General features: G+C 42.9%; 1 protein-coding gene across 6 annotated transcripts in view; it reads right to left on the bottom strand.

Annotated features, from left to right (window-relative positions):
- The window catches only part of rdh5 (retinol dehydrogenase 5 (11-cis/9-cis)), a 38657-nt gene that overhangs the window by 16673 nt on the left and 588 nt on the right, over window positions 1-21396 (bottom strand). Inside the window, exon 1 of one of the 6 annotated variants that reach the window (XM_052009688.1) lies at window positions 12802-12959. The exons of 1 other annotated variant lie outside the window; for it this stretch is intronic. The gene's annotated coding sequence lies outside the window, so the exon portion shown is untranslated. Of the gene's footprint in view, window positions 1-4419; window positions 4707-8669; window positions 8839-8993; window positions 9025-10455; window positions 10518-12801; window positions 12960-21396 lie in introns of those variants that run through there. 4 more of the 6 variants (XM_052009694.1, XM_052009693.1, XM_052009689.1 and 1 more) reach the window with 4 other exon arrangements.

Genomic DNA, 21396 nt, shown 5'->3' with positions numbered 1-21396 from the left:
CTGTCACCAGGAATGATCGCTAAGTGCCAGCAAATGTTTGAATACAAGGTTCACTTGGGGTTAGCAACACCCGTGCAGAATCTGCTGCAGTTAATGCTAATGCAAACCTCCACTAACTCCTATAAAGACATCTGACTCTGCCCTGAGGAATGCTTGAAAGTTTCTGTGAGGTGAAGGTCTGCATCAAGTTTTATTGCCTACTGGCTCCCAACATGACTAAGATTTTACCAGTGTTCCTGTGGTTCTTTTTCACTGCTGTTTCAACGGCAACCTTAAGATGACTGCCATATCTACTTCTTTTCTCTTAAGAAATACTTTCTTTTAAATTGTAAAATTATTTTTGTGTAGTTCTTGTAAAAAGCAGTTAATCATCTTGGCCTGGCTTGACCGAGTTTTGCAATCAGCTTTGATAAAGGGACCGAGTCATTGTATCCAAGTTTGTTAACAATACAACAGGAAGACACAAAGAGTCTGCAAAGGGATATTGAAAAGTTGAGTGGGCAAATTGATGGCAGATGGAGTATAATGAGAGGAAATGTGAGGTTTTTCCACTGGTAGGAAGAATAGCAGAGCATTACTTAAATGTGAGACTACTGAATCCTAGTGCTCAGAGGAATCTGGTTGACCTTGCAGAAGAAACAAAGAAAGTTGGCATGCTGGCCAACAAGCAATTAGGAAGGGAAATGGAATCTGGCCTTTATTGCAAGAGGGATGGAGTAAAAAAAATTGGGAAGCCTTACTACAGAGCACAAGGCTTTAATGAGACCGTGCCTGGAGTACTGTGTATAGTTTTGGTCTCTTTGTTTAAGGATGGATATATTTACATTGGAGCCAGTGCAAAGAAGGTTGATTAGTTTAGTTTATGGGATGACAGGGTTGTCTTATGAGGAAAGATTGAGTAGGTTGTCCCTATGGTCATTGGAGATTAGAAGAATGAGGTTGTTTTATTGAAATATATGAGATTCTGAGGGAGCTTGACTGGAGAGATGTTGGGAGGATGTTGTTCATGGTGGGGGAGTCTAGAACTAGGGTTATTCAGATTCAGATTCAAATTAGTTTATTGGTATACATCAGGGTGCAATGAAATTCCTTGTTCGCATGAGCTCATAGAGTAAACCGTATACATGGTAATAATAAATTCAACAATAAATACAGCAATGAATGCAAAACAACAGAATGGTGCAAAGTAAAGTAGTGCAATCTGAAACAGTGCAGAAAAAAATGCAAATGAGTTAAGTTAGGGTTAAGAATCAGAGAATGTGGCAGCATCACCGGGTAGGGGATGTGAAAGAGGTGATTGATACTCACCATCAAGGACATCTTCAAGAGGTGCTGCCTCAAGAAGGCGGCATCCATCACTAAGGACCCTCACCACCCAGGACATGCCCTCTTCTCGATACTAGCAGCAGGGAGGAGGTACAGGAGCCTGAAGACCCACACTCAACAATTTAGGAACAGCTTCTTCCCCTCCGCCATCAGATTTCTGAATGGTCCGTGAACCACCTCGTTATTCCTTTTTTTGGACTATTTATTTTTATAATTTATAGTGACTTAATGTCTTTGCACTGTACTGCTGCTGCAAAACAGATTTCAAGTCATGCAAGTCAGTGATAATAAACCTGATTCTGACTGGTTCAGGAGTCTGACAGCAGTGGGGAAGAAGCTGTTCGTGAGTCTGGACGTCCGGGCTTTCAAGCTCCTGTATCTTCTCCCAGAAGGGAGAAGAGAGAAAAGGGAATGGCCAGGGTGGCAGGCATCCTTGACGATACTGTTAGCCTTCCTGAACCAATGCACGGTGAAGATTGGGTAAAGAGTCAGCATCGAAGACTGGGATATGAAGGAATGAGTTCTCCTGAGGGTTGAGGGCTATGGAGGCGCAGTCATTAATTATATTCATGGCTGAGATTGACAGATATTTAGACTTTAAGGGAATCAAGAGTTATCGAGAACAGGTGAGAAGGTGAAGTGAGACCAAATATCAGATCAGCCATGATCTTATCAAATGTAAAGCAGCCTCAAGGGGCCACATAGCCTATTCCTGCTCTTATTTCTTATATTCTTCGGTCCTTTAGGGACATACAGAGCACAATGTAAATCATGACCTGAATGACAAAATTTGAAAATAAGCAGGAAAGCCTTGAACAGTGTTGCTTGCCGTATAATTCACTTGTGAGCAGCCTCAAAGGGATTCCTTTTTAAAAACAATGTGCTACTTTAACAGGATCTTAAGGGCTTAAGTCTAAGTCAAAAATCTCTGAGTTGCATTAGGATTTATTTAATGGGGACTCTGACAAATCTGATTCTTTTGTTGCACTCAGAATTTGAAATCCCAGGGAGACTTGGATCAACTGAAGTTATAGGAATGGAAACAAAATACTACTTAGTTGCAGTCAAGCATGAAGGACAATATCAGTGCATCTGATTGCATTTGGTTTGTGGGTAGATGTAAATTGAACCCTTTGCAGCATCATAGTGGCAGTGCATTTAATCTGTGGCAAATAGATGGTGCAATGCACCTTGTCTCCAATAGCCTGTTGGGCACTTGATCCCTACCAGTATGGTCACCTGTCGGCAATGGATTCCTGTTCTTGTCTTGCTCCCATGAGTACTCAGCAGAGTCAGGTCTGGTCGGGACTCTAATGGGAGACCATCTGGGAAGAACAGGTCCAGGATGCTTGCCGCCTTGGGAAACAGATGATCCAACCAGCAGACTGAATTCAATAAGGAACTCAATCACAGAGTATATATTAAAAAAAAATCCATGCTGACTGACCCATTCCCCAGCCCTGGTTGTCCAGTATTGCATAACTACTCAGCTCTTGGGAATCAGTGGCATTTGAAGCCCACTGTGAAAAGTGGTGAAGACTGGTATCCTTTTTAAGGAGTCCTGACATATTGGCCGATCTAAATGGGGAAAGAATAGCTTACGAGGGGCCAATGCGAAGAATCTGGTCTGCATCCATCACTGTCCTGGCACACGTTTACAGAAGCTGCCTACACATATCGCCCTAATTTCACATGAAAGACCTGCCATGTAGGAGCCTCCTCCGTTGTGGATGACCTGCACTGTACTTACTCTGCAACTGTAACACTATATTCTGCATTCTGTTTTCCTTTTTGTACTACCTCGATGTACTTCTGTATGGAATGATCTGTCTGGACGGCACACAAACAAAGGCTATTCACTGTACATGTGACAATAGTAAACCAATTACCTATAACCAACATCTGGAACAGGGACATCCTTTCAAGCAGAAGTGAAGGATGATACACCATGCTTCTGCAGCCTTCAAAACCACTCCAGGAGATAGTTGCCCCAGCAGTCAGTCTGGGCTCACAACCAAAACACCATGTTTCCAAGGAGCAGCACCTCTTGTGGAATGGCAGCTTGCGCTGGAAGCATCACAGGGCTTCACTGGGCAGCAGGATTACCCAGTGTAGGGCAATGCAGTTGGCACCTGTCTGGGCATTGGGGCTCTTTCACCACAGAAGTGCAAAATTGGTGAATGGCAATTGGTTTATTATTGTCACATGTACTGAGGTACAGTGAAAAACTTTTGTTTGCGTGCCATCCTTACAGATTATTTCAAAACACAAATTTGAGGTAGTACAAAGGGAAAAGCAGTAACAGAATGCAGAATAAAGTGTTACAGTCACAGAGAAAGTGCAGTGCAGGCAGACAATAAGGTGCAAGGTCATGACAAGGTAGATTGAGGTCAAGGTCATCTTTATCATACAAGAGGTCCATTCAATAGTTTTATAACAGTGGGACAGAAGCTGTTCTTAAGCCTGGTGGCGTGTGTTTTCAAGCTTTTATATCTTCTGCACGATGGAAGGGAGGAGAACGGAGAATGTCCAGGGTAGAAGGGATCCTTGATTTTGCTGGCTGCTTTCCCGAGGCAGTGGGAAATATAGAAGGAGTCAATGGAGTGGAGGCTGGTTTTCGTGATGTCAAAACTCTAATATTGTTCAAATAAAACATCTTGTATCACAGTGATTGTTACCCTGGAAACAAGAAAGTGTGGGGCAGTTTCCTGTGTAGATTTGAGTCATATCAGGAGAGGCCACAGATGCAATTATCAGTGGTTCTTGCCTTCCTGCTGCTGTCAGCAAAGAACTTCTGCTTTTGCAGCCAGTTATGCACTGACTCAGTTGTATGGCAGTTGTTTTTGCTGGCTGCTTACCCAAGGCAGTGGGAAATATAGAAGGAGTCAATGGAGTGAAGGCTGGTTTTCGTGATGTCAAAACTCTAATATTGTTCAAATAAAACATCATGCGGTTGTTACTTGTTCCCAGAACCAAAGATCAATGCAGTTGGGATTTCTCAGCTCTTTGCAAAGTACAGAGTTAACAGAAGCTGCAGCTGGAAACCCTTGCCAGAGTTCCTGTTTGGAGAGTTTGAATGAATTGGCAGCCTACCTTGTTGGAGAGTGTAGAGGAGATACGAGAGACTGCAGATGCTGGAATCTGGAGCGAAAACAAACTGCCAGAGGAACTCAGCAGGTCAGGCAGCGTCTATGGAGGGAAATGGACAGTCGACGTTTTGGGTGGAGACCCTTTATCTGGACATCTGGAGTCAAGTGTAGAGGGTTGGTTGGCCAGATTTCTAGCCATACTGGTGTTTGAACTTCAGAATCTAATCTGAAGAATTAGTACTTCCAATCTTTCAACTCCAGTTCTGATGTGTGGCACTATTGTAACATTGATCCCTGTTATTATGCTTGAACTTGGTTTTGGGCCTGCTCTAATACCCTGAACACACCCATTTTATTTATTAAACCTTATTACACAAGCACTTTCACGGTGAAAATGGCATTCTTCATACAGGATTAGCTTCATCCTGCTAATCTCATTAAATCCTAGCTCATGGAAATTAACTATGAATTACCCACAAACCAGGGACCAATTAATATAAAGGACTGTGAAGAGAGAAACCCAAGCAGCAATGCTGTCCAGAAACAGAGGGAAAAGAAGATAGATTATAACTGAATCTGTAACTGCTAATGAATAAGATAGATCTAAATTTGGGTATTGTTCTGATCCACTTGTATTATGAGCATTCAATTTGGATAGTTTAGATGCTAGCGTCACCTTTTGCTCTTTCACGAGGATGCGGCAACAGAAATTGGAACAAATAAACCTGAAGCTGTTAGCTTCACTGATAATGAATCAGTATGAGACAACAGTGTTCAGTGCTGGGGATTGACACTGGCTGCAGGCTTTCTTCCAGGAGTTGTTTTGGGAGAGCATCTATCAAACAGATCAATCAAGGAAATGCTGTGACAACCGTCACATAGAAGTGTGTGGGGTGGGGGAGGCAGTGTGATTGTCTCTGGTTTGGCAAAGAGTGGATTTGGTAAAAAAATGACTCAACGTAATTAGCATCCAGAGGCTTTTTAAGTAGGAACAATTTCAAAAGTGCTTCAGAAATGTGTAAGAAATGAAAACTTATTATATGAACAATTGTATGTTCTGTCTCTTGTACTATGTCACAACATTAACTGAATTGTATGTGTTAAGGGAGCTTTTATGGTATGCTGTAGTTGATCAATATGTAAGCCAGATATGTTAAGACACACTGTTGCAAAATGGAAGAACATTGACTTTGGTCGTTACGAGCTAAACATTAATCTTCCGTTGTGCAAGATTTATTGCTATAAGGGCACTTAGATTTGCCACAGCGGTTTATATAAAAGAATTGCAAATGTGCAAAGTAACTACACTCAACTGCATGACATACAAGTGCTCGAGAGCAAGAGAGAGCGAGAGATCACTGATTCTTCCTGCAATATGCATCTCTGCTTTCAGCCATGCCACTGTGGAGAGCAGCTGAGTTGTGGCTTGGGTGGTCTGGCGCATCTGTGTAGTAGGGATACCCACTTGATAGAGGTAGTGTGTTAGAACATAAAAAACAGGAGCAGGAGGAGGCCATCTGGCCCATCGAGCCTGCTCCACCATTCGATAAGATCATGGCTGATCTGGCCGTGGACTCAGATCCACCTACCTGCCTTTTCCCCATAACCCTTAACTCCTCTATTATGCAAAAAAATCTATCGAACTGTGACTTAAATATACTTAATGAGGTAGCCTCTACTGCTTCCCTGGGCAGAGAATTCCACAGATTCACTACTCCCACTGAAAAGCAGTTTCTCCTCATCTCCGTCCTAAATCTTTCCCTCGAATCTTGAGGCTATGCCCCCTGGTTCTAGTATCACCTACCAAAGTTTCCACTTTGTGGAAACAACCTTCCTGCCTCTATCTTATTTATCCTTTTCATAAATTTTATATGTTTCTATAAGGTTCCTTCTCATTCTTCTGAATTCCAGTGAGTATAGTCTCAGACGACTCAATCTCTCCTCATAGGCTAACTCCCTCATCTCTGGAATCAACCTGGTGAACCTCCTCTGCACCGCCTCCAAAGTCAGTATATCCTTCCTCAAGTAAGGAGACCAGAATTGCACGCAGTACTCCAGGTGCAGCCTCACCAGTACCCTGTACAGTTGCAGCATAACCTCCTTGCTCTTAACTTCAATCCCTGTAGCAATGAAGGCCAACATTCCATTCGCCTTCTTGATAATCTGTTACACCTGCAAACCAACCTTTTGCGATTCACGCACAAGCACTCCCAAGTCCCTCTGCACAACAGCATGCTGCAATCTTTCACCATTTAAATAATAATCTGATCTTCTATTTTTCCTTCCAAAGTGGATGACCTCGGATTTACCAACATTGTACTCCATCTGCCAGACCCTTGCCCACTCAGTTAACCTATCTACATCTCTCTGCAGACTCTCCGTATCCTCTGCGCAGTTTGCTTTTCCACTCAATTTAGTGTCATCAGCAAATTTAGATACGCTACACTTGGTCCCCTCTTCCAAATCGTTAATGTATAACGTGAACAGTTGCGAGCCCAGCACCGACCCCTGCGGCACCCCGCTCACCACTGATTGCCAGCCAGAGAAACACCCATTTATCCCAACTCTCTGCCTTCTATTGGTTAACCAATCCTCTATCCATGCTAATACATTACCACCAACTCCGTGCATCCTTATCTAATGGATAAGTCTTTTATGCGGCACCATGCCGTTGTAGTCTCCCGTTTAGGCATAATACACTGGTTTTAGATTGAACTATTGCACCCTCCATTTGTGTGAGAAATTCAATCATTCTGTGATTACTCTTTCCAAGAGGATCCCTAACTACAAGATCATTAATTTTACCTGTCTCATTGCACGGGACCAGATTTAAGATAGCATGTTCCCTTGTAGGTTCACTAACATGCTGTTCAAGAAAGCTATCACGGATGCATTCAATTAAGTCGTCCTCAAGATTACCTTGACCAACTTGATTCGCCCAATCTATGTGGAAGTTAAAGTCCTCCATGACAACTGCCGTTCCATTCTTACATGCATCAGATAGTTCTTGGTTTATTGCCTGTGCCACTGTAATGTTATTATGCAGTGGCCCATAGACAACTCCCACCGGTGACTTTTTCCCTTTACTATTCCTAATCTCTACCCAGATGGACTCAACATTCTGCTCCCTAGATCTTATATCGTCTCCCACTATAGCCCTGATCTCATTCTTAATTAAGAGCACTACCCCACCTCCCTTCCCTTCCTGCCTATCCTTCCATATTACCTGATACCCCTGGATATTTAATTCCCAAGCATATCCACCCTGCAACCACGTTTCTGTAATGGCCACTAAATCATACCCCTTTGTACTGATTTGTGCCACAAGTTCACTGGTAGTAATCCTGAGATTATTACCTTTGAGGTCCTACTTTTAAATCTATCTCCTAGCTCCCTAAATTCGGCTTGTAGGACCTCATCCCGCTTTTTTCCTATATCGTTGGTACCTACATGCGCCACGACATACGGCTGTTCACCCTTCCCTTCCAGAATGCTCTGCAGCCGCTCTGAGACATCCTTGACCCTTGCACCTGGGAGGCAACGTACCAACTGGAAGTCCCATTTGCAGCCACAGAAGCTCCTGTCTATTCCCCTTACTATGGAATCCCCTACCACTATAGCTCTGCCACTCTTTTTCCTGCCCTCCTGTGCAGCAGAGCCACTCACGGTGCCATGATCCTGGCTACTGCTGCCTTCCCCTGATGAGCCATCTCCCCCAACAGCGGTATACCTGTTTTGGAGGGAGATGATCACAGGGGACTCCTGCACTACCTTCCTGCTACTGCTCTGCCTGTTGGTCACACATTCCGTCTTTCCCTCGGCCTTTAAACTGCAGTGTGAGCAACTCACTAAATATGCTATCCACAACATTCTCAGCATTGCAGATGCTTCAAAGTGAATCCACGTGCAGCTCCAGTGCCGTCATGCGGTCCGTCAGGAGCTGCAGCCAGACACACTTCCTGCACACATAGTCATCGGGGACACTGGCAGCCTCCCTGAGTTTCCACATTGCGCAGGAGGAGCATGACACAGGTCTGAGCTCACCTGCCATGACTAAAAAGCTCTGACGGAAAATAAAGAGACAAAATAAAAACCTACCCTCACCTTATCTTGGTGTTGCTCACCCTCCTCACTGATGCCCAGTATTCACAGGTTGGTATTCACTCTCAAAATGGCTGCTCCCCTTGACCCCAACTTTTTATTAGTTGCTGATAATTAGCCAATCACCTATCAACTAACAATTAGCTGACTTACCTCTTAATTTCCTGCAAGTGAAACTCACAAGCAAGCAAAGAGACTCTCTTCTTTATAAATCTCCTGCTCTTGCTCCAAGTTACCAACTCCTTAGCCTCCACCTCTTCTCACCGAAGTGTCTTGAGCCAAAGCCTCAGCTCCCCCACTCTGACACTGGTTCACTGTCACAATGACTGCTCTAAAATGGCTGCTTTGCTTGACCCTTACTTCTTTTTATTTGCTGCTGTTAACTAGTCAATGAGCCAATCAACTATTAACAACTTGCAAATGTGCCTCTTTTAGACTCCTGCAAGGTGAAACTCCCAAGCACAAGCAGAGACTCACCTCTTTTCAAATCTCCTGCTCCAAATCTTGCTCCAACTCTTCAGTACTTAACAGTTAATTAATAACTTCTGAAATGTAGTTACGGTCATACTGGGAATCACACCAGGCAACTTGTACACAAAAGTCACATGAACAGCAAATGGGACAACACTTTGCTGTTCTTCAGTGCATTGCCATGGACTCTAATGCCCTCCTGACAGGCAGCTGGGATCTCAGTTTAAAATCCCATGTCACAAGATACACAGTTCAGGAGTGGAACTGCAGCGAGGAGGGTCTGGAATCGGACCTGGGCCCTCCTGGTATTTCATGAGCCTGAATAGTTTTTTCTTCTGCATAGGTGTAATTTCAATAACATTACACACATGTAGTAGATAACCATCTAATCTTTCAGAGTTGACTTTGATACAATGGGAAAAATTTGTACTTTTAGGAATAGTGTAAAATGCACAACAGAAATGAAAATTGGAAGAAGTGCAGAATGTGCCCTATGTTATTGTCCAAAGTCAGAATTCCTCCTAAGAATATGATCTGCATTGTATTATAAAGAATTAATTTCTGACCACAAACCCCCAAATGAGCTGTAATTTCAAAACCACATGACAAAAAGAATGCATGGAGAGGTTCTTGTTGAATGACATTCTTGTATTGTTACCGTTTTGATTTTACTCTGCTGACCTGTTAGATGAGAAAATAGCCCAAGTGCTGCAGTCTAGGCTGGGAATGTAAATGAAGATAGATTTCAATGATTAGAAATTAAATTGCAACACGGTATTATTTATAAGATGCAAGAACTGGCAAAGGAACCAGGAGAAAATGAAACTTTCTCCCCCCACAACAAATTCTTACAACAATTGAATCTACATTCCAGATTATGTTCGAAAGGGAATTAGACATATACTTGAAAAGGGGGGAAAAATCAGAGCTATGGGGAAAAAGAGCAGAGGGAATGGTACAACTCGGAAACCTCTACCAAGACAGATCTCAGATGCACAGGTTGTGCAAGATTAGCAGGTGCTTAACACAAGCAGTATCTCAAACTCTGAAGGATAAAAAAAAGTATTGCTGATTTTGTCAAAAATTTCGTGACAAAATCAGGACAACACCCAGGAATCACAGCTGGAAAACATGTGAGAAGTATGACACATTATACAGAATTGCTGCTAGCTGCAAAAGATTGCTTCTTGTCTGTGTACAATCACAAAGATTGCCCGTTGCCCTAGTAACCCAACATATCACCCATCTTCATCAGAGAGAAGTCCAAAGAAGTAAGAAAAAAATCAGCAATAGAAAGTGATATAATGCAAATGAAGAGATAAGAGTGACTGAATTGGAAAAGCCTTTTGCTGTTAGCGGCCGGGCAAAATATACATTGCCTGATCAGGCAATCTTTCCAGTGGAGACTCCATTAAACTAGCTTTTGCTTCTGTTCATTATCAGCCTTAATAATCTTCATTTAACTTACCTAGACTATGGGAAGATGAACAGAGACTTCTTATCCAGAGTGTTCCTGTCTGCAAGCAGTTTGCAATACCAGCCTCCTTTTGCTTGCTGTTTTAGATGATTAGAAACGAGAAGTTGAGAAAGCTGTTTTAAGTAAAGCTGATTTAGCAGGGTATAACTGTAAACACTCCATGGAGGGTGGGGCTTGAATATTTAAAGTCACAAAGAACCTTACCACTTCAGATCATCAAACATTCAAACACATTATGCATTTTCAGTTATAGGAGATTTCAGCAGAATTACGCTGATTTAAGACTGACTAATATATTAACAGGATTACAACTCTAATTAGATGGTTCAATTTCATGTCGTCTTCTGGTCTATTTGGACAAATTACTGTATTTCTTAAGAGAATTAGAAAGTCTTAATTATGCCGAAAGAATGAATAGATTTTAAACAGTAGAAAAGGCATCTACGTGCTGATCCTGTAGGGTATTGTCATGGAAATGGAAAAGGCCAATCAGGTTTACTATAAACTAAGAGAGTAATAGAAGGGGACTCGTATTCAAGCTAGCAAAAAATAAAGACACAAGAGATTTTGCAGATGCTGGAATCTGGAGCAACACACACAAAATGCTGGAGGAACTCAGCAGGTCAGGCAGCATCTATGGAGGGAAATAAACAGTTGACACTTCAGGTCGAGACCCTTCATCGCCTAGGGCTGCCTGACCTGCTGAGTTCCTCCAGCATTTTGTGTGTGTTGTAGGAAGAAATAAATTTAGGACTAGCATTAGGAAGTTCTTCACACAAAGCTCAGAGTAGACATCGCGATACAGCATGGAGGAGAAATCCTGGGCATCATTTAAGCAGAGAAATGCAGCAAAGGAGTGCAATGTCATTCCCAGTGAATCAAAGATCAGTCAAATGGGGAGGAAGAATTCAATGCTGAACTCAATAATTTCAACAAGTGTACGTCTTCAGCATTTAAACTTCGTCAAACTGTGAGCTTTCATGCATGGGGAAGATTTGTTGGTAATTGGTTTATTATTGTCACATGCACTGAGATACAGTGAAAAACTTTTGTTTGCGTGCTATCCAGACAGATCATTCCGTACATAAGTATATCGAGGTAGTACAAAGGGAAAACAGAATGCAGAATATAGTGTTACAGTTACAGAGAGAGTGCATGCAGGCAGACAGATAAAGTGCAAGGGCCATGATGAGAGATATGATAAAGAGTTCATATTTATCATATAAAAGGTCCATTCAGGAGTCTGATAAGAGTGGGATAGAAACCGTCCTTGATCATGGTGCTGCATGTTCTCAAGCTTATGTAGAAAATTACACAATAACTTACTTTGCCTTGTCCTGCCACACACCCCAATGATCGATTGATCAGTAAAGTACAAAAGAAAAACAATCTAGCTAACTACTGCCTGGTCTTATTCTTAACCATCAGCAAAGTGATGGAAGATGTTCTTGACAGTGCTATCAATAACCCACCTGATGACCAGTTTGTGTTTCACCAGGACCTCATCACAACCTTGGTCCAAACATGGACCAAAGAGCTGAATTCCAGAGGTGAGGTGAGAGTGACTGCCCTTGACATCAAGGCAATGTTTGAACGAGTTTGGCATCAAGGAGCCCTGGTAAACCTTAAGTCAATAGGTAACAAGGGGAAAACACTCAGTGGTTGGAGCCATACCTTGTACAAAGGTAGATAGAGTCATAGAGCAATACAGCATGGATACAGGCCCTTCGGCCCAACGAGTCCATGCCAACCATGGTGCCCACCCATCTAGTCCCAATTTCCTGGTCATGGTTGTTGGAGGTCAATCATCCCAGCCCCAGGACATCACCGCAGGAGTTCCTCAGGGCAGTGGCCTGGGCCCAATTATCTTCAGCTGCTTCATCAGTGACCTTCCTTCCATGATAAGGTCAGAAGTGGGGATGTTCACTGATGATTGCTGTTACGGACTCAGTGGAAGTCCCTTTAAGATAGAGAGTGTGGGTGTATGTGTGTGTGGGGCGTGCTTACGTCAATAGAAGATAAAGGACGTAATGACGTTGTTGAAGAGGTCAGAAGAAGAAGAAAGAGAGAGAGAGAGAGAAGGGAGAGAGACACCAGCCTGCTTGTTTTCTCTATCGATGGATGAGAAACAATAACTGTGTCTGCCACAGAAATCCATGTATGGAAGTTGGAAGTAATCCGGTGGAGTTCACTTTGTTGCTGACCTGTAGAAGGAAACAGGTATTTGTGTGTGGACGACCACGGTTCGGATGCTTTTCGGGGTGAGGAAGTCACTACCGAGTAAACACTGAAGTGTCGTTTGGGTTCCATCGTGGAACATTTGGATTTCGTACTTACTCTCTCTATGTTTCTCTACGTCTACATCTCAGCTTCAGACAACGGTGGTTGTTGAAGAAGCCCTTGCTCATGTTTCACCTTATGGCTTGCGGAACTGAACTTTAAGAACCATTCCGGAACTGGGAGTTTTGGACTTTGTCACACACACACACACACACACACACACACACACACACGAAGAGTTTCGTTTTGGGGTTAACGTTCAAGGTTTAACATTTTTTGAATTCTAACATACTAACATTTTTACTTTTATTTTACGTATTATCATAAGTAGTAATTAATAAAATAGTTTTTAACCCTAAATCATGCTCAGTGTGTTTCTTTTGTTGCTGGTTCGTGACATTGCAGTGTTCAATTCCATTCACAGCTCCTCAGCAAATGAAGTGACCCATGCCTGCACGGATCAAGACCAAGACAACACTCAGGCATGGGCTGATCTATGGTAAGGAACATTTGTCATAGATTCATAAAGGTGCACAGCATGGAAACAGGCCTTTTGGCCCTTTAAATTTGTGCTGACCATCAACCACCCATTTAAACTAATCCTACACTGGTCCCATTTTTTAAAATTCTTCCCACATTCACATTAATCCCCCCAGATTCTACCACTCCCCTACACACTAGGGGCAATTTACAGTGGTCAATTAACCCACCAACCCACACGTGGGAAGAAACCTTAACACCTAGAATAAACCCATGCAGTCACGGGGAGAACGTGCAAACTCCACACAGACAGCACCGGAGGTTGGGATCGAACCTGGGTCTCTGGTGCTGTAAGGCAGCAGCTCTACCCGCTGCACCACTGTGCCACCATTTGTAGCAGGCAATGACCATCTCCAACATGAGGAAGAGTCAATTGACATTCAATTGTATTACCATTGCCAAGTCCCCCACTGTCAACATCCTGGGGGTCTCAATTGACCAGAAACTCAACTGGACCAGCCACATAAAGAGTGTGGCTATAAGAGCAGGTCAGAGGCTGGGTAACCTGCAGTGAGTGACTCACCTCCTGACACTCCAAGGCCTTTCCACAATCTACAAGGAACAAGTCAGAAGTGTGATCCAGGTACACTTGCCTGAATAAGTGTAGCACCAACAGCCATCAAGAAGCTTGACACCATCCAGGACAGAGCAGTCTGCTTGATTCACATCCCATCAACTACCCTAACATTCACACCTTCCAACGTGGGCTGCAGTGTTTACCATCTACAGTCACTCACCCAGGTGGCATCACTGGGTCTATATCCTGGGACTCCCTCCCCAACAGCACTGCGGGAGCACCTTCACCAGAGGGACTGCAGCGGTTCAAGAAGGTGGCTCACCCCTACCTTCTCAAGGGCAATTAGGGATGGGCAATAAATGCTCGACTTGCCAACAATGCCCAGATCCTGAGAACTGAATAAATAAAACATAATGTTTCCATCATTTGGCTATGTTTATTCCATTGTGCAAAATTCAAATCCACATTAATTACTTAAGTGCCCCCACACTGCCAGAAGCAGAGACACTTTCTTAAGCTTGCCAATGTTATATTAAAAGTAATAAATTGACAAAAAAATGTTGTATTCAAGCAGGCCAATACTTCAGAAAATATTGTTTTTATTAAAAGTACATGAGTATCTGTAGCCCAGCACTGAATCAATGAACTGCCAACACAGATTCCACCTGCCAAAATGTAGTTTTGTGTTTTTATAAATTATATACATTAGGTACATAGACAGCAGAGGAGTGGATGATAAGAGAGAATATGAAGAGATTAGGAAAGAAGTTGAAAAAATGATTAGGAAGGCAAAAAGCAACAATGAAATTAAATTATCAAGAAACAAAACATAACAGTAAAATATCTACAGCAATAAAGATGCAAGCTTAGGATGGGAACAGACAGGAAAATACCACAGATTACAATAGAGAGAAAGGAGAATTAAATCATTATTGGCATTGGTATTTACTAGGGAGATAAAATGGTGGACATGGCATTGGATGATGAGATGATTAATGCGCTGAGTGCTTTTAAATTAGTAAAAGGGGAGATACTATATTTGCTCATCAAACTCAAAGAAGATAAAACCTTTGCTGTAGATGGATTGTATCCACACATTTTAAAAGAGTCTATGCAAGAGACAGCAGAGGGACTATTACACGTATTCAATAATTTGATAGAAAAAGGTGTGCTGTCTGAGGACTGGCAGATAGCTTATGTAATATCTACATTTAAGAAGGGAGATAGAACATGTCCTGGGAATTATGGGCCACAGGAAATGCTGGAAACACTCAGCAGGCCAGGCTGCATCTGTGGAGAGAGAAACTGTTAAATTTCAGGTCAAAGGTCTTTCACCAAAGTTTCCAGCATTTTCTGTTTTTATCTCAGATTTCCCGTATCTGCAGTTTTTTTTGAATCTCAAATTATAGCCCAACTTGACATCAATGGTAGGAAATATAATGGAATCCCTAATAAAAGACTGTACAGGAGAATAGCATAACAATGAATAGTCAGCATTTTGTCTCTGCCTAAACTGCGATATTGCAAAAGCTGCAAATTCCATAACATCAGGCCGGATCATCTGAGCTGTCTACCATCCATTCCCATACCCCTGACTCACAATAGTTACTAAGGTAAAACATCCCACTGACATGATTTAATGGAATGATTTAAATGCTTTAAGGAATCATAATAAGTGTTCATGTGGTTTAAGCTGTTTCCTTTTGGAAAAAAAATATGCCCATTGGCTTTTACTCTAATTAATATAAGGAAATATCACTTTTCCCTCTTTTTGTTTTCCTTCTCTGCAACTTAGCCACAATTTGAAGTTCAACCCACAATTTATATACAGGCTTAGCATGAATTTGAAAAGGGAAAATCTTGCTTGACCAAGCTGTTGAACTTTTTAAGGAGATAACAGAAAGAGTGGGCAATCAGAATATAGTATTTGCAATTTAGCAGATTTTCAAAAGGTCTTTGATAAGGTACCCCATGAATGTCAGGGAATGTGGAGTCAGGGAGAAGCAGCAGAACGCGTTGCTGGCTGGCTTCAGGATAGAAAGCAGAGAGTGGGAGTAAAGGGACGCTATTCACAGCGGAAGGTGGGAGTGGCGTTCCACAAGGATCAGTCCCAAGAACACTGATGCCCACGACTCGCTTTAACGATTTAAACTCTGGAAACAAAAACACAATTTCTAAACCTGCGACTGGGGGAAGAGTCAGTTCTGAGGAGGATGGGAGGAGAGAACTGATAAACCTATAGAATGGGCAAGTAATTGGCAAATGCAGTTCAGTACAGATAAATGTGAGGTTGAACAAATTGGTGAGAAGAACAGGGAGGTCACTGATGGGAGGTGTGAGTCTGGGTGGGGTAGAGGAGCAAAGGGATCTCAGGTACGGATACACAATGAACAAACATTGTACCACAAAAAACAAACCAATTGCTAAGGATTATTTCCAGGGGGATAGAATTGAGAAGCGGGGAAGTTCTGCTAAATCTGTATTGAGACACGAGAGACTACAAATGCTGGAATCTGGAACAACACACAAAATGCTGGAGAAACTCAGCGGGTCAGGCAGCATCTATGGAGGGAAATAAACAGTCAACGTTTCAGTTTGAGACCCTTCATCTGGACCAGATCAGATGAAGGGTCTCAACCTGAAATGTCGACTGTCCGTTTCCCTCCACGGATGCTGCCTGACCCGCTGAGTTCCTCCAGCACTTTGTGTGTAAATCTGTATTGAACCTTGTTTAGACCACACTCGGGGGACTGCATACAGCTCTGGTTGTCATATCATAAATGGTACATGAAGACACTGGAGAATTACAAGGATAAAACCAGAAATGCAAAGAAATGCAATTAGGGTTGGAAATTTAAGTTACCAACTGGCTCAGGCACATTACCTTTCCAGCTTTGGCGAGGAACTACACTGGGTGGTTGGCAACATCAATGTACTTGTCCTCAACCCCTGCCTCTGCTAGAGCTGCCACTTTCATATTAGGCCTTTACCATTTCTTTTCTATCCTGCACATTTTCTCCACTCTCATCTCCTGAAGTGCCAACTCAAATTGTTAAATGTTGACTTTATCCGGGAAGACTGGCAAAAATAAAAGGTGGCTTTGAAATGTCAGTGATGCACAAAGTTGCTTCCACAGGAAGTTCCTGAATTCAGAAAATGTGTCATCAGGTCAAATGAATCAGTGTTGCCCCTCAGGGAAGCAAACCAGCTGAACCAACCCCTATCAATGCCACAGGTCCTAACGAATGACTTGACGACAATGTTAGCGGAGGTGTAGCAGTGTTTTGCCTGAGCCTCCACACAGACAAGAAATATTTCAAGCAAGAAGGTGCCAGGGTTTCAGGTCTGATCTGGAGAGTTAGCTGATGCCAGCTGGGGTCGGGATGATGGGACAACTAACTGCAACCTGGCCTAACCCCACCAGGGGGTGCAATCAACCAAAAGTACGTACTTATTTCTGACCCAAAACAAAGTCGCATTTATATAGCACCTTTAACGTGGTGATATATCCCAAAGCATTTCACGGAAGCATTGTCAAAGAAGATGTGACATCGAGCCACAGCGGGAGATATTAGGATTCAGTGAGCAAACATTAAATGACAGAGACACAAGAGGCTGCAGATGCTGGAATCTGGAGCAACACACAAAATGCTGGAGGAACTCAGCGGGTCAGGCAGCATCTGTGGGGGGAAATGGACAGTCGACGTTTCAGGTTGAGACTCTTCATCTGGAGGGGAGGTAGCTGGTAATAAAAGGGTGGAGGGAAGGGGTGGAGCAAGAGCTGGCAGGTGATAGATGGATCTAGGTGACATTTAAACGACACTTAGACGGGTACATGGACAGAAAAGATTAAGAGGGATAGGGATCAAACGCAGGCAAGTGGGACTAGCTCAGGTAGGCAACTTGGTCTGTATGGGTGGGTTGGGCCGAAGGGTCTGTTTCCATGCTGCATACGCTGAGAAAGAGGTAACACTTTAAGTAGCTTCTTGAAGGAGGAGGAGAGAGAGCTTTTTTAATTCATTTCCACGAGACAGGCATCACTGGAGAGGCCAACATTTATTGTCCATCCCGAATTAACTTTAAGAAAGTAGGGGCTGAGCTGCCTTCTTAAACTGCTGCAGTCCCTCTGGTGAAGGTGCTCCCACGGTGCTGTTGGGGAGGGAGTTCCAGGACTTAGACCCAATGACGGTGAAGGAACGGTGCACAACTTGGAAGGGAACCTGCAGGTGGCAGTGTTCCATGAATTCTTTGAATGTCAACATTACCCAATCTGTCACCATTTAAAAAAATCTCCTTTTCTGCTTTGTGCAAAACGGTTAACCTCACACTTTTCCAGATTATATTCCATTTGTCATGTTCTCCCCCACTTGCTTAGCTTGTCCATTTCCCCTTAAAGACTCTTAACATCTCCACCCACCACCCCCCCCCCCCACTCAAAATCTCATCTAGTTTGGTATCATCAGAAAACTTGGAAATATGACATTTGGTTCCCCTCAACCAAATCATTGATATAGGTTGTGAATAGCTGGGGCCCAAGCACTGGTCCCTGCAGTACTCCATTAGTCACAGCTTGGCAAGCTGAGAAGGACCCAGTTATTCTCAGTTTGATGTCAGAAGAGTACATAGAATCTGCAGTAAGTGTTGGTGGGGTTGTCTTGCTGGTAGGACAGGACTTGCCCAGGGATTGTGACGGAGGAGTCCAGCAAGTTGTCTGTGAGTAGGACTGTCAGGAATTACAGGAGCTATGGAATTATGTGAATTATATCAGGAATCAATTCAAACGAGAGCCAGTCTTCAGTTCAAATGTACATTGCAAGCAGTAATCAGTTTGAAATTAAAAGGACAGCTTTGTAAACAAACAGTACTGTCTACAGAGCACAGGTTACTAGCCCACAGCAAGGGGCTGACTGCTCAAGAGATATGGTTTGTAAAGTGAAGTGACCATGAGATGTACTACTATGCATCAGCCAGATCAGCAAGACAATAGGGCTATGTTAATTGGCCCACATCAAACCAGACCTTCAGTTATTTTGCAGACCAGACTGATATCGTCACTTAGCACATCAAACATGGTCACAGGCATACTTGATCTATCAATAGTTGGGATATTTGTGCACTCAGAGAGTCAGCCCTCACAGCATTAATTTTGGGTGTCTGGGTTCTCTGTCCTGAGAAGGTTTTAGACCATCTGTGTGAATTACTTTGCCTCAGAAAAGGTGTTTGAACATACAAAGGTATCTCCCATTGTAGATGTGTAACTCAATGGAAGCACTGTCAGACTCAAAATATTGAAGTAAACAATGTCATTGTAGTTATTGAAATTGCACTGAATCACCTGCTGTTACCTTTGTTCTTAAGAGTACAAAAAAGGTGATGTACTTTATGGGAGACTCTACTGAGAGGGTTTCCAGGTGGATGCCTACTTGTTGTGATGAATAAAGACCTTTATCAACCAGCTTCAGTGTCTCTCCAGTGACTCAGTTCACAGTCACGACAACAGCCACGTCTGCAGGACAGTTCTCCCAATTTAGACACCAGTCCCAGATTTTTGTGAGGAGGATTTTTGCAAAGTTGACTGGGTGAAAATGAATCTACCATGTCTGAATCCAGTGCCTGGGTCATCAGTGGGTTGTAAAATTGGTTTCTTGATGAAGGGTCTTGGCCCGAAACTTTGACAGTTTATTTCCCTCCATAGATGCTGCCTGACCTGCTGAGTTCCTCCAGCACTTTTTGCATTTGCATATCTGCAGAATCTCTTGTATCTTGGTTTCATCTTATTGTGCTTCAACATAACAATTTTGATACAACTGTGTGGCTTGCCAGGTAATTTCAGTTAAGAGTCGCATACTGGCAGGTAAAGGTGGAAGACCTCCTTCCCTGAAGGAGAATGTGAAGTAGCTAGATTCACCAGCAAGACAAGTGATTTTTTTTTAAATAGCCAGATTATTTAATTAACTGAATTTAAACTTCCCAGCTACTGTTAGTGAAATAACTCATGTCTTTCGAAAGTCTGAAAGTAACCTATCCACCAGATCCACTCATAAAAACCCTCTTGCTGTTAATTAGATAGTTCAAAAGGTAATAACCAAAACTAAAAAGCTCAAATGTAATAACCAACTCCTGTGTAAGTATCAGTTGACTGGATGAGATAGTCAGACATATGGGTAGGCTGTGAGATTATCGGGTAGACAGAGGAAAAGATTCAACAATGTACTCAAAGCCTCCTTAAGAAATGCAACTTTCCCACTGACTCCTGGGAATCTCTGACCCATGCCCGCTCAAAATGGAGGAGGAGTATTCGAGATGGGACTGGGAACCTTGAGTCCAGGCATCGGGAGCACACATGCAAGGAGAGCGCCATCTCACAAACCGCCCTTCCACCCGTCCCATCAGCCACCTCCTGCCCAGTTTGTGGAAGAGTCTGTGGGTCATCGGGTGGCACAGTGGTGCAGCAGGTAGAGTTGCTGCCTGACAGTGCCAGAAACCAGGGTTCGATCCCAACCTCGGGTGCTGTCTGTGTGTGGAGTTTGCACGTTCTCCCTGTGACTGTGTGGGTCCCCCCGGGTGCTCCGGTTTCCTCCCACATCCCAGAGATGTGCGGGTTGGTGGGTTAATTGGATGGTACAAATTTTCCCCAGTGCAAGTGGGTGGGAGAACTGATGAGCATGTGAACGAGAATACATTAGAGGGAAATAAGTGGGGGAATGGGACAGATGGGATTGCTTTAAGAGCTGGCATTGACTCAATGGGCCGAATGGCCTCCTAAGGTGTGGGGCTGTGTGAAGACATGAAAAACGCAGAGTGGAAACGAATTATCCTCCATTCCAAGGGATTGCCTTCTAAGGAGGAGGATAGTGGTAAAGGTTAACTTGTATTTTTGTGTCTGGAATGTGATTCAGTTTAAAAGAATAACATTAATTTTTGGTAAGAGGTGAGGATTGTGAATGAAGAATAACTCTGAATGTAATAAATATCCAGAGATAACGATGCAAAAGTTCCAACTGTCAACCTTCATTGATTATGCACGTGCAATGGTTGGAGAAGAATATACAAATAGTATTGTTAATGAGCACATGCAGTGGGGTGGGGTGGAAAAAGATGAACAAGGTTATATATTAACCCTGTGCATTTATGCACTAATCACATACATCAAGGATGCACTTAGGAACTAGTATGATCCCTTAACCATGTAGCACACTTAAAAATTCTCAACTACTTGTAAGTGGTTGGATGACAGCTCATGAGCTCCAGTCAGATAATTATTAGCAGTAATGTCAGCTCACAAGTCCTATAACATACTGGGTTTGTGTTTATAAAGGTTATTAATCAGACATCTCTTTCTCTCCTCAGTCTTGAGCCTGTATCAAACTGATTAACAATACTTGAATCTAACACACAGTTAGTATTGACAAGCTATTGGTTCATGAGGGATATAATTGCTAAATTAGATCCCACTTTCACCCAACATCTTCCATGTACACTTTTCAGCAAGGGTTGTAATCAGCACTGCAAATCCTGGTTGCTCTTTTACATCCTTCACAATTTATTGTTCTTACAATGTTTTCAAAACAATACAAAATATGGAGTTCACAAAT

This window comes from Pristis pectinata, chromosome X (genome assembly GCF_009764475.1).
Source record: "Pristis pectinata isolate sPriPec2 chromosome X, sPriPec2.1.pri, whole genome shotgun sequence".
NCBI lineage: Eukaryota > Metazoa > Chordata > Chondrichthyes > Rhinopristiformes > Pristidae > Pristis > Pristis pectinata.
The sequence above is the reverse complement of the archived record's forward strand: the minus strand, read 5'-3'. Positions and strand labels throughout refer to the sequence as shown.